The sequence below is a fragment of the Tympanuchus pallidicinctus genome, unplaced genomic scaffold (genome assembly GCF_026119805.1).
Source record: "Tympanuchus pallidicinctus isolate F22 unplaced genomic scaffold, pur_lepc_1.0 scaffold8, whole genome shotgun sequence".
Lineage (NCBI taxonomy): Eukaryota > Metazoa > Chordata > Aves > Galliformes > Phasianidae > Tympanuchus > Tympanuchus pallidicinctus.
In genome coordinates, this window is record NW_026294802.1 from 11,716,666 (window position 1) to 11,729,893 (window position 13,228).

A 13,228-nucleotide genomic window follows, 5' to 3' on the forward strand; every position below is an offset into this window, starting at 1 on the left:
ATTTGACAATTTCTTAGGTGCTGTAAATTTAACCAGCTGCAACATCCTACTGCAAAGAGTTCCACAGCTTATTTGCTACTCCTCTTTGCATGGATCCAGCTATCTACCAATTTAATTTGGCTGTCATTCTTTTTCACAGAACTATTGTTAATAGCAAACCCATTTCCCTGAGTGGTTATGGCCAATTCAGAGCCCATCCCTGTACACACATGGTTAGAGTTCTTTTCTCTGATTTACTAAGAGCTGCCATCTGATCATAGGATCAGGATAAAGGAAGACAGCTTGGAAAGTTGAGTGTCAAAAGTATGGTGCAGGGATTAGTGCCAGTCATGAGCATGAGAATGAAAAGGAAGAAGGCAAGTGCTCTGGTTATGTCAGGAGAAAAATATACCTTGAAGTTGTGTGCCAGCATGGGACACAGTTTTGTATTTGCTAACAGCCCAATTAATTAAATTCAAACACCATCACATTCCTCTTTATACCCCATGCTTCTAAATGCCCTCAGACTTACAGGCTCAGGTATTTTGTTTTCAAGTATCATTTTTTTCTGCATTCATCCTTCTCCTTGTTACCTTAATAAAATTAGGATAAGAACTATAAAGTGAAGCACAAGGAAAGAGAAAATGTATTAGAAGCCTTACCCTAGTGCTGGGTTGTAAATACATATACAGATCACAACACAAAACAGTAGCTAACACAGAAGAAGATATTCTGAGGGACTGTACATGTTCCTCTCATCACTTAAACTCTTAAGAACAGCTGACTGAAAACTTAACAATTTGGCTTGCTATGTTCAGCTAGGATTGGGAGGAAGTACATAATAAAACACTCAGAGGATGAGCTAACCAGTCACACAAACCTGACCCTGCATTTCCTTTGCAGATGCAGCCTTTCTCCAGCTAACTGAATCTGACTGCCTCCCAACCTGACTTTTCTGATTGAATGGGCTGCAGTTCTCACACCTTCCTCGTCTGTTCAGTAACATATTTTTCCCGTTTTCTTATCAAAATTCCTCCCTATCTCACAGCATATAGCACTGTGGCACCCCCTGAGCTACAGAAAATCCTTCCTGTTCAGTGTGATAAGATGGGAGAACTTTGGTTGATGAAGTGTTTTCCCTGGCAGCATGTCCTTAAACTCTTTACACTGTAAAAATGCAACCATATTACACTGATTTTCTCACTAAATTCACTGCATCTTCCTTGATACCCCTGGGGAAAAAAATAATCAAAATAATCCTCTGCTATGAAATAATATCCTCATGTCCACTCCAAATAAAATATACTCTTTCTTGTTCAGATAAATTGACAAAAGCATCACTATGGCAAATATCTTGCAAGAATCCAAGGGCTGTATTGGTGGGGTTCATGCCCACAGGCAGAAGCTGCCACTTGCATGTACCCCTCTCAGAGACGGACTAAGAAATGAGATCATTAAGGTTGGAAAAGATTGCTAAGATCACCTAGTACAATTATCCCCACCTTGCCCACATTCCAAAAGATTCCTGAAGGTGACAAACTAACTTCAGGATCTGAAAACTGGCCAGCAAAGCGAAAGAGACAGAAACTTCCATGTCATGGTATAATCAAAAAGAGTGTTTTAGGTTTGCACAAATATTGTGAATTCTGTCTGATAGTGACCTGAAAACTTGTACCAAAATGGGCAAGAACAAACCAAATTCTTTGGTCATTCCTTCAGCCTTTATAATTAGCCCAAGTATGGGAAACACCCATGGAAATTCTGATCACGGAATCAGATCATAGTAACAAGTTATTTTCCTTAGACTGGATGAATAACCTCCTAGAGACAGTTGATAACTTATTTGCATAGCTTTTTCATTACTCATTTAGTGCTTTGCTGCTCCTATGAATGCTAGAGGTAGCAAGATAAAAATGCTGCTTTTTAAATCAGGTGATTCTATTTAAGACAAAGCCAGAAGAACTGTGGCTTTCAGGTAGTTTCTCAGATGGAGGAAAATACTGTCACCATTTAATGACCATCATTTTACTGTGTTTATTTTGCAACACAAAGCATAATAAGGGAATATAAACAAAATTATATTACTGGCACAGAGTAGGCACTTTTTTCAACATACAGTATTTTTCATCACTGTTTTTCAGTTTCACACAGGTAGAACTTCATCCAGCTGTGAAGTTTTCCCATGACTTTTCTCACATTCACGAAAACAGTCACAATTCCAGCAGCATGAGCATAGATCAGGGTTAGTTTCAGGATATTCTTTCCTATTTCATGCTGGCCATGCCTCACACCTAAACCCACACGGCTGATCTCCATCCTCCCTCTCTTGATTTATCAGAGTAAGATGAAACATACTGTTGCTGAGACTGGATTAATGTAATCTTAGAAAGAAGAGTATCAGCAGGTTAAAAATAAATATGCCTAACATTCATGTCTTCGTTATCACACTGCTTTTTACAGGCAATTAAAAAAAAAAGAAGAATCAAAAGAGATGGGTTCATTCTGAGTGAGCAGAGCCCAGGAGGAAGAAAGTGACTCACCACCTGAAAGGTGCCACCAGAGAAACACCAAAAGGAACCTACCTGCATGTCACCTTGAGCGTGGGGAGGGGAATAAAAAGAAAAAACAAAACAAAACAAACCACAACAAAAATCCGAACCTTTGTTCTTTCCTGTCACATATCCAACCAATGTTAACAGAAGAACATGATTCCTGAATTAAACGAAAACACACCATTCTCCTAATGTTTTCTGGGGAACATAAACGACTTTAACCTTGAGTTTAATTTTTTCCTAGGTGATTCACAGGTTTCTATTATGCTGATAGTCCCTACCCCTCTAACAGGTCCTTACTATTTATATGAATGGTTGCCAAGGATACCAGGAGCCTAGCAAAGCTGTGTAACTTTTCTAGATTTAGACTTTCTTGTGCCTGGGTACTTAACAAAAATAATATTAATTCACACTGAGAAACAACTGTAAGGGGATAGGAATTTATATGTTTTTGTCAAAATTATTTTTGTATTCCTGCAGGCCTTGACTGCTGTTGTTCTTACTCATCACAGAAGCACTGGTGACTTTAATAGAATTCTGCCTCATCTTTTGCTTTATGAACAGATGATATCTTCCACACATACGTGCAACAAGTCTTGATACAAATAGCAGTGAGCAAAAAGGTTGCGATTGAAATAGATGGTTATCTGAACCTCTGGGTCCTGGATAACATAGAGCAAATGCAGAAATCATGGAGCAAGTCACAACTGGAAAATAAGATTAGATACTAAAAAGGGAGAACAAATAGTACCTCCCAGATCAGTATTAGCATACAGCAAAGCAAAATAACTGCAAATTAATTCTCATCTCTGTAGCAAAGTGTGTAACACAGTCTGATGCTGGTGCTTGCTTTCCTTTCTTTTTTTTTTTTTAACCTTTCTTTCCAAATCTATCACCAATATATACATACATGCAAAGGGCAGATAAGTGGGAAAAACCTGATTTAAAGATGCTAATTCAGAACATCTTAATAAGAAAATTAACTGTGGATCCAAGAGTTAAGACACGTTCTGTGCTTGGAACTAATCTACTTCATATGGATGAAACTGCGGACTGTTATATGAAGTTTTAACTTTATACAACTTTTTTTGTGTCTCTGCAGTTAGGGGTCAAGACATCATCTGTATGGCTTTTCAGAAAAGAAATGACCAGAGAGTCATTGATCTTTGTGGAATATCTCCCTTCTCTTAGGGCTTTGGCTGGTTTTCCTCCAGCAGGTTTCTACCTCCTCTCCCTGCTTAACCCCACCAAACTCAAAAGAACAATTTCCACTTGACTATAATCAATTCTTTTCTCTCATTGTGAGGCATTTTTAATTCTCTGTTTTTTGCTATCACCAAATTGCTAAAAGTTCTCTTTGTTTTTCTCTACTCTTCTCCGAGATGAAACTGGAGAACAGAAAAGACAAGACAGGAGAGTTTTAGTTCATGATGCTTCCTGTTGCTTTGAGGACTTTGGCCTCAACTCAGTTGTTTTCTCATTGTGGTAGTCAAGGTTGAAGGACAAGCAAGGGTCAGAGAGCATCCTAAGAAAAGCCAGTGAGAATAAATCAAACACCTTTTGAGTCCCACTTCTCTGGTATTGATAACAGTGCAAGCCTTCCCTACAAAATAAAGCCTTTTATTTTTTCTCCCTCTTTTTTTTTCTTTTCTTTTTTTTTTTTTTTTTCTTTTTTCCCTTCCTATCAGTGAATGAGTGAAAAGAAAGAGATGTAAATTGGGTTAGACAAAATGGCAGAAAGCCAGAATGTTCTTCTAAAAGTTGACCGATAGGTAGACACAGCTAGAATTTGGCCAACAGTCAAAAGCAAATTATGGCTGCCCTTCTCAGTTCACCGGTACAGAAAGATAAGAAAGATCAGTAGGACCTTTTAATTGCTACTGAACTCAATCAACAAGCTCTTTGTACACATTCATCAGGGAAGATATAAATTCATGAAAATATTGTTGATGCTAGCTTTTTAATTTTAGTAACTATGCAAATACATGCACATTAGCAGTAGGCATTATGTGTTATGTGTTTTGGCAAATTTCCATGCAGCTCTTGGGGTTAAAGTCCAGAGACATCCAATCTGTAGTGCTTATGATGGCATGGTATTAAACAGGTGTCATTAAGATGCACTGGCCAGAATAAAAAGCAACACCATCTCCTGCACAAACACGTTATGTTTGTTAGACAATAGCCTCTCTTCTCTGACAAAAATATGGGAAGTGGAGTTTTTTCCATATAAGATTTTGGACAAGAGTACGTTTCCAGGATGATGAAAGGAGACAGCAAAATAGGTACAGTGATTGTTATTACCCAGTGATATCTTTTAGGAAACTGCAGGTCTAAAATATTATCACATGCAGAAAACTCAAATGTTTTGGAAAGAATCTTTCACCCTGCTAAGACTGAAAAATCTAGTCTTGTTTGTATCTAATAAGAAACAGAAGGTACCTCAGTGCAGGAGTGAGAATTGCAGAAGATAATGATTTGTGGAAGGGATGTGAGACTGCAGCTCGAAGATCCTAATATGATGTCAAAATGTGACACATAAACGAAAAAAAAAGGATTCACTCCTCTACTCAAACGAAGCCACAAGCTATTAATCAGAATCTCTTCAGGAAAATAATCTCTCTACAGAGACAAACCTTTACATTTTCTACCTACAGATCAACAAAGGGGGAAGCTTAAATAAGCTTAAATAATAGAAGCTGGAAATGCTTCAACAAAAAAGAGGCCCATTAGTGGTGGAATACACGTCTTGCTGGTTAGATAAACAACACATCCCAGTAAGAATTATTAGCTCCCTTACTTTCACCAAAAGCAAAGAATTAGAAGGAAAAAAAATAATCTTCCATGCTGCAGGTCTGGAGGCCAGGCAAGTATGAACTTCTTGTATAGCAATTACTGTTGGAAGAGAACAAAAATTACATTGAATGATGCTTTTTTCTCCAATGGTAAATATTATAATAGATGAAAACTACTGAAAATCCTGGAAATTAAGAAGGTCCTGTAATGCATCTGGGATAAGAAGGATAATAAAAAACAAAACATATTACCATTATGAACCAGCAATACTAACAGTAACCTTGTACAAAAAACACTACAGCAACAAGGAAAAAATAGTGTTCTTTTCTTTGTTAATAGATATATCTCTTATACAATACAGAATTAACTACAGATACAGTATGAAGAAAATAAAGATACAGTTGGGAAAGCTGGGCTCTTTCAAAGCAAGAAATACTAAGCTTGATGATCACGACACCAACCTAGCTTCTTGCCTAAGTTCTGGTTAAATACTGGTCAAGATAACAGTGAATTTGCCTGAGTGACATTTTAAGGGTGTGTCTGTGTAGCAGACATATCTCTCTTACTTTTCTTGAAACTTTTGGGGTGTAGACTAAGCCATTGGTGTCACCCAAACTCCATGTAATCTTGTAGCTTCACTCTAAGGACTATTGGATGCAGTCAGACAGACAGGTGAAAAGACAGATCCTGAGTGACTGATTAAAACCATATAGCTGGAAGCATTTCATGAAGGCTTTCATCTGCATTAGATAAAAAGCTGTGGAATCCATTCAACCATGAAAAGGCTCAAACCTGATGAAATGGAACGGTATATGAGAAAATTATCAGGAGATCAAAACAATGCTGAGTTTTCATCCTTGTTGCTGAAAGAGTAAGACAATCATCCTCAACAAAACTTTTGCAAGGTGAAGTCAGTTTGATCTGAAAAATGATCTCTTCACTAACAGAAATTATATTTCACAATTTAGGAATTCAGATGTTTTTACATCAAGATGACTGAAAAAGAAGTATCATCAGTGGCATATAATTACTAACCTTATTATAAATTTCACCCTCTGAAGCAGATACTCCAACATCAAATTAGACTGAATGCCTTTACCCAAGCTGAGACAGACACAGAAGACCTATGAGAAGAGAGACTTCACTGTGTGCTGGTGCTATATCAGACTCGGGATGGCTTGTAATTAGCAGAGTTGGGAAAAGGTGTCATGTACATAAGTATTCCAGGTAAAATGAACACCATTTTTCACCACAAGAACAAACAATTCAGTCGTATTCCTTCAGAATATTTTTGGCCTATGCTAACTGCCCAGAAGGAATGAGCTCACCTCAGACACTGCTGTGCTCCCATCAATAAACCCTACACAAGGAGATATCACTGTGAGCAGGTGAAAAGCCACTAAGATTTTAGACTATAGTCATTACACGTCTTCCCAAGTCTTCATCTGCTAGTGTCAAGAAAATAAATTGTCCTGGATGACCATTAACTAGCAAGTACAGTGAATATGCAACCTATACCTGTATGCAAATGAAAATGTTAAACAATTTCCCAGTATAGGAAAAAAAGTGAAGTTAGAATAGCAAAATGCCTTCATTCCTCATAGAAGGATGATACAGTTCTGCAAAAGCAATTGATGCAATGGAGATATATAGAACAAACAATAGTTGCAGCAGTCAGCTTGAGGCACTCTGTGGTTTTAAATTTCTTTTTTACCAGAACACATTGGATAATTTTTGTAAAACTGGATCATCTTTTGGAAAATCTCATGTGCAGTTATTTTTCTTTTCTCATGCCCTGCTACAACAGCTTTCCCTGAGGGCTCAGTACACATTGTTGCAATAAGAATGACATTATGGAAGCTGAATGCCACACAGGAATCCTTGCTATCAAAATGTCACTAAGTCCGATACTATGATACAAATGTGGGTGATGGCAGCGGAAGAGTGCTGGCTCCTAATTCCTTATTTCACTTACGTTGTGCAGAAGAGTGGCTTCCTTTTGGGTGTAGCACAGAGTGACACAGGGAAAAGTCTTGCTTTTCCCTAGCATGAAGAAAAGGTGGAACTTCAAAGAAACCCACAGCTGTTAGAGATAAGTTATAAAATTAACCAAGAACTTCACTGTTTTCAAAACACTGACATCAGGACGAAGGTTAGGCTTTGCTTTGGAATAGCCTGTTTAAAATCATAATTCATCCCAATATGAGCAAAGCACTAATACAGCACAGTAGGTAGGGTCACTGGAGTAAGGCCCACGACATACTGCACCTGCTTGTATCATATTGGGCTTCATTCCAGTACACCAGTTCCTTACAGTCCCAAGTCCTACAAGAACTGTCAAGATGGGTAAATCCTAGGAGAAATTACACAGAAATCTTCTGCACAAAACTCTCTGACCTTTGCTGTGTTGACTCCCTCTAGAGGCAAAGTCAGGGATGAGACTGATCTGACCACTTTATAGGGGTTCCACTGTGCTAGGGATGTTGTACTAACTCTACTCATTTCCTCCCAGTCTTGCCTGGATGCAAGAAAATAGCTCAGCTTACCAGAACATGTTCTGTTAAGATCCAGTTGTGGTACTGAAAATGGTGGATGAACTAAGAGTAACACCACCCAATTCTTTGCATGTCAAAACCACAAGTATATTTCTGTCACCTGAGATTTCAGGTCTTTTGTGTTCATTATGTTCATCAGTAAATGCGAAAAGCCTAAGTTTTTTTATGGAACTTCAGGTCTAAAACTAACTCATGCAAGTTATGAAACTCTGTACAGCATTTTGGCTGTAAGCTTTTGTTTTGAAAATCTTAAATTTGTATTTTTCCTTTAGTTTTAAAATCTATTGTGGTTTAACTTGGCAAGCAGCTCAGGACCACATACAGAGCTGTTTGCTCACCACCTCCCCCAGTGGGATGTGGGAGAGAATTGAAAAGGTAAACGTGTGAGAACTCATGAGTCAAGATAAGGATAGTTTAATAAGAATGAAAAAACAAACAAACAAAAAAAACACAGAGAAAATAAAAATAATTAAAACAATCACAACAAAAAGCAATTGATGCACAACACAATTGCTCACCAACAGTGAGCAGTGCCTAGCCAGCACAGTTCAGCACGGTGCCTAGCTGAACAGCAGCTCCCCACAGCCAGCTCCTCCCAGTTTTATCATTCAGAATGATGTCATGCAGTCTGGGATATTCCCTCAAACAGTCTTGGTTCTGTCCACTCACAGCTACTTGTGCATCCCCAAGCTCCCCACTGGCAGGGCAGAACAAGAAGCTGAAAACTTCCTGGCTCTGTGCACGCACTCCTCCCTCAAGAACCTTCCTGCAGCACTGCTCAGCAATAGCTGAAATGCTGCTGAGTTATCGACACTATTCTCATCCTAACAAAGCACCATACCAGCTACTGTGAAAAAAATACTACACCCCACCTGAAACCAGGTTAAATACTCTTGAAAGAGAGAAGCTGGGAAAAATCAGCAATCTACGGCTATGATTTCACTGACATGTATAGTAGATCAGCTTATAGAAAGGCCTAATATTAGTGAAATGCAAGCTTACCATAGCATAACAATATTTAACCAAAACCATAGTTTTGTAGAAACACTTTCATTGAACATCTACTACTACATAAATGAATACAAACATAAATAGGTGCTGTGTTTCACGTCCTGTATTGTTAGTAACAATTAGATCTCGCATGTGAAATGGAAAAGAAAAGAAGAAAATTAACGTACGTTTGCTTTATAACTTTGTGTCTCTGCCTCTGGGGCATACAATGAACTACTTAACAGATAAAAAATTATGCAGTGACCTTAAACACTATGAAAATAAGGTTCAACTCTTCTAGTTAGTGATAGCTAGCAGTCAGCCACTAGTCTTGTGAAAATAAATTGTTACAGCTGACTGCTTCTGCAACTGCATTTGCTTGAATGCATTTCCAAAATTGATATATGGCAGTGTATGATACTCACAGCTCCCCCAATGCTATTATTCATTGGAAAAGCTTCCACTGGTAACAAAAAAATGCCATGCCATTTGATTTGTTTTTTATGTCACTTATTGCACAGACACTCAAAAACAGAGAATGCGTAAAAAAAAAAGTTAACTACTCATTGGGATCTTGGTAACTTTAGCATGGATAATCCAGTTTATTAAACAGAACACTTGGTTTCAGTTTGGATGGTGAAAGGAGTTTCCATCGTAAGGGTCCCCTGCAGGCGCATCTTGGACTGGGTAAGACTCTCTAAAAAACTCGGTTCTGTCAGAGATGATGACCCAGCTGGTCTCTGGTCGCAGATGAGCACTCTAGCACATGCATGATCAATCATTATAGATCTCCTTAAACTACACGCAAAACATTTCCTATGTACAAATGTCTGTTCTACTTGATCATTTCTACATATGTAGGAACTGTTTCGATTAAATAATTACAAGTGTTTTACTCTTGTACAATTGATTAATTTTACAGCAAGAACTTCCTGGGAATTTCTGGGTCCACCAGATTTTCCGTTCAGGATGTTAATCAACACATTTAAGCATACAAATTGGTGTAGGCACAGCAGGGACTGCCTGGGGAATCTCAAGAACTGTCTGAAATTCCCACTGGGAGAGCTCCTGTAACAATCTGTCAAACGTTCGTGCAGATGGCCAGCAGCTAAATCAATCATCTAGTTTCAATCTGGTTTGCTGTCTCAAATCAGCAGCACTTTATTTAATCTGTGCAGGAATTAGTAACCTAGCACGCAGGCACAGCTCTGAGACCCAGGTACACTGTGTTTATAATTAAACAATTACATTTATTTTCATTCTTAAATCTCATAGCGCTTGCCTGTCTGTCTGACCAAATGCTGACACGTCTGACCAAAGGAACTGCCTTCACAGTTCAGATGGAAGGAAAGTGGAACTTCTAAGGAGTGACTCCTTTCATGCTTAAGTTAGGTGCTGCTTATTCCACACATGATACCAGCTTGGATCTCCTCTCTGGTCCACACCACCAATTTTAACTGAATGTATAGACTACTTCAACACTTCTGGTATGAAACTACCAAAAGCAGCATCAATAGTGAGACTTGTAGTCTGGTGTTTCTGGGAATGATGGAAGCTGGGATCTTGTCCACATATGCAGAAAACTGTGGAGTGTTTTACATTTCAACTTCAGATCAAATGCACATCTGTTGCAAAAACCTAATCAACATCCCTACCTTGCAGTTCACGGATTGACTGCAGTACAATTATGGGTTGAACTATTTAAAGGACTTTTTTGCTTTTCTAGCAACGAGGAGACCACATTTATCTGGACCATCAACATTCACACACAGCGGAGCAGACAACTGCTCCTTTACCTTCTGCTTCCCTCAGTTCACCTGATGTTGTCAGCAGTCTGTCAGGCAACATCTGGGAAAACAAACCCACTTCATCTGTATTCCACACATCACACATTCTGTATTGCTTTATCAGCTGCCCCTTCTGCTCTGGGCCAGCACTGATCACAATGGGTTTAATGCCTGCACTTCCATCTGAATGAACTAGCATGAGATTCCACATCAAATAATGAAGCACAGAAGCTAAGTGCTAGAGTAGGCACATCTTAAATGAATTTTCTTCATGTCAGACTGAATTGAAAAAACACAGTAACTTGCAGCATGATATTTGCAAGCCACAGCTGTAATAGGTCTTTTAGATTAATGTTCCACAGGTATGTTTTTTTTCTTTCATTTAATGTTCAAGATGATAATTTCCCATTTCTAGTTATTTGCTGCGAGGCTGTGTTGTAATAGCTACATCTACTGCATCAGGACCAAAATGGAATGACAAGAGCTACTAGAAGTGAATCTACATTGCCAGGTAACTCCAAGTTCATAGCCACAGCCATATGTGGCCTCGGAGATGTGGAAGTGCTACATGTGGGCCATACTGAGTAGAAGCAGCATGACCTCTGCAGCTATGGAGTGGCTCAATTACTGCTGCCATTACCAGCTCTCCACACTGCAAGGATGCTTACTGTTCACTGCTAGCTGCATTTAGCATGTTTAGCTACTGGAAGAGAGCTGCACTGTCAGTACAGTCCACAATATGAAAAGCTTCTAAGGTGAGGGAGAGCTTTTAGACATAGGTTTCCCTTGTGGTTATGGGCAAGACAATGAGGAGACACACCAAACTATTTTGGAAGTTATAAATGTCTTATTAAAACTGGCTGTTACAATGATCAAAATGGCTGTTTGAAAGAAATATAACCAGCAAGCTCACATTCCCCTATGTCTGACCCTTCTGGAAATGCTGCTTCTTTTGTTCAGCTCTAGAGTCAAGTTCTTATTCTGCCAAGGGCATAAAACAAAGATGGACATTGCCATGGCCGCGCTCTCCTCCGCTTCATAACAATTCCTAGCAAGCTGGTTGGTACCTATTCCTAGGGAGAGAATGAATGAAGGTTCTACATGCTGCAGGACAAATATGAACAGCAGTGTCATCTTGCAAAAAGAAAAACACATCTTCTCTAAAATTCACAAGGAGTATCTGACATGGCTCTTTCACAGAAGCAAAGTGTAGCTGTGCTTGTTTCCCAGCGCTAGAAGATGAAGGATAATCAGTGGTACTTTGTTTTCCATTTCTTAAAAGAAAGAATCTAGGTCTCTAGAACCTGAGAGAAAACATCATTTACTACAGGGACTTATTTCTTCCACCATCCTTCAGGACACTTGTTGCTCTAACTCCAAGCTGAACAGTTGGTGTTTAAAATCTGCAGGAGATGTTAAGAAACACTGCTAAATATTTGTCTCCAAATTTTGGCTTTGAAAAAAAATTACGCTCTAGTAGATAGTGTTGCCTGAACTGAAAACAGATATTTTGAAACAAATAAGAATTCATAGTATTTTTGGGGAATCTAACATTATGTGCTCCCTTCCACTGTCTGTGCAGGAGCAGGACATTTCCCAGGACTTAAGCTTACATGCTACCTCCTGCTGTGTTAGGAAGTAAGGGGTTGGAAGGGCATACATATCTAAAAGGAAATGAAACAAACCAGACATGAAATTAATTGTTTTCTGTTCCAGTTAAAATGTACTCCGCCCAAAAATGAGATGGTTGTGAATGAAGGCTAAGCAGAAACTTCCCAAGCTATTGTTCAGTCTAAACCCTTTTAGATTTCAGCAGTTAGCAATGACTCTGGGTTTAAAAAGAAATATGGAAGTCTATTAAAAATTGAGATTCGGTATATACACTTGGTAACACTGTATTCAAAGACCAGAGAAAGGGCAGACTTTAAGAGAATAGTAGAAAAGTAAAGCATTCCATGATAAGCTCAATGTTTTCCTAACACTGGACTGAATAATGTATCCCCTAAGAGCACATGTGAAAAATGTGAACTCGCAATAATCATTCCATCCTCTCCAGAGATTATGTAGGGAAAAAAAGAGATGAGCTCCTACAGCTGTCTTTAAACAGTTCCTCTGCGTTCTTTACTAAAACTTGCAGTCTGATCTGGATATGAGCCAGCATCATGGCAGACCTGGAAAGATGTATTCATGCATCAGTACCTGCACCCACTAAGTGATCCCCAGCCTAAAGCGTATGGGTTATAAGCAAGATCATCCAGTGTTGCACTCGGTCACTGGCCACATAAAAGTTAAAGTGAAGAGGGAGGGCCAAGACAAGACTCTGTAGCTTCTTATCTGCACAGTGTTGTTGCCTAAAAAGCGGTAAGTTAGGGATCATTGAAGTAAGCTCTCCTGTTTCTTATTTACTTAGCTAGATTGGACCATACCCAAATGACCAGAAGGAAAACGCTAAGAGGTTTGTCATGTTCAGCTGAGAGGTTAATTAAGAACTGTAAAATCCTAGAATTTACAGAAAAGTAAAAGTAACATAGACATGTGCAGGACTAAGAAAAACAAACTTCTTCCTCACTAT

The 13,228-nt window shown here is 38.8% G+C and overlaps 1 protein-coding gene across 5 annotated transcripts in view; it reads right to left on the reverse strand.

The window, feature by feature from the left end:
• The window catches only part of LARGE1 (LARGE xylosyl- and glucuronyltransferase 1), a 278,243-nt gene that overhangs the window by 110,818 nt on the left and 154,197 nt on the right, over positions 1-13,228 (reverse strand). The window lies entirely within an intron of this gene.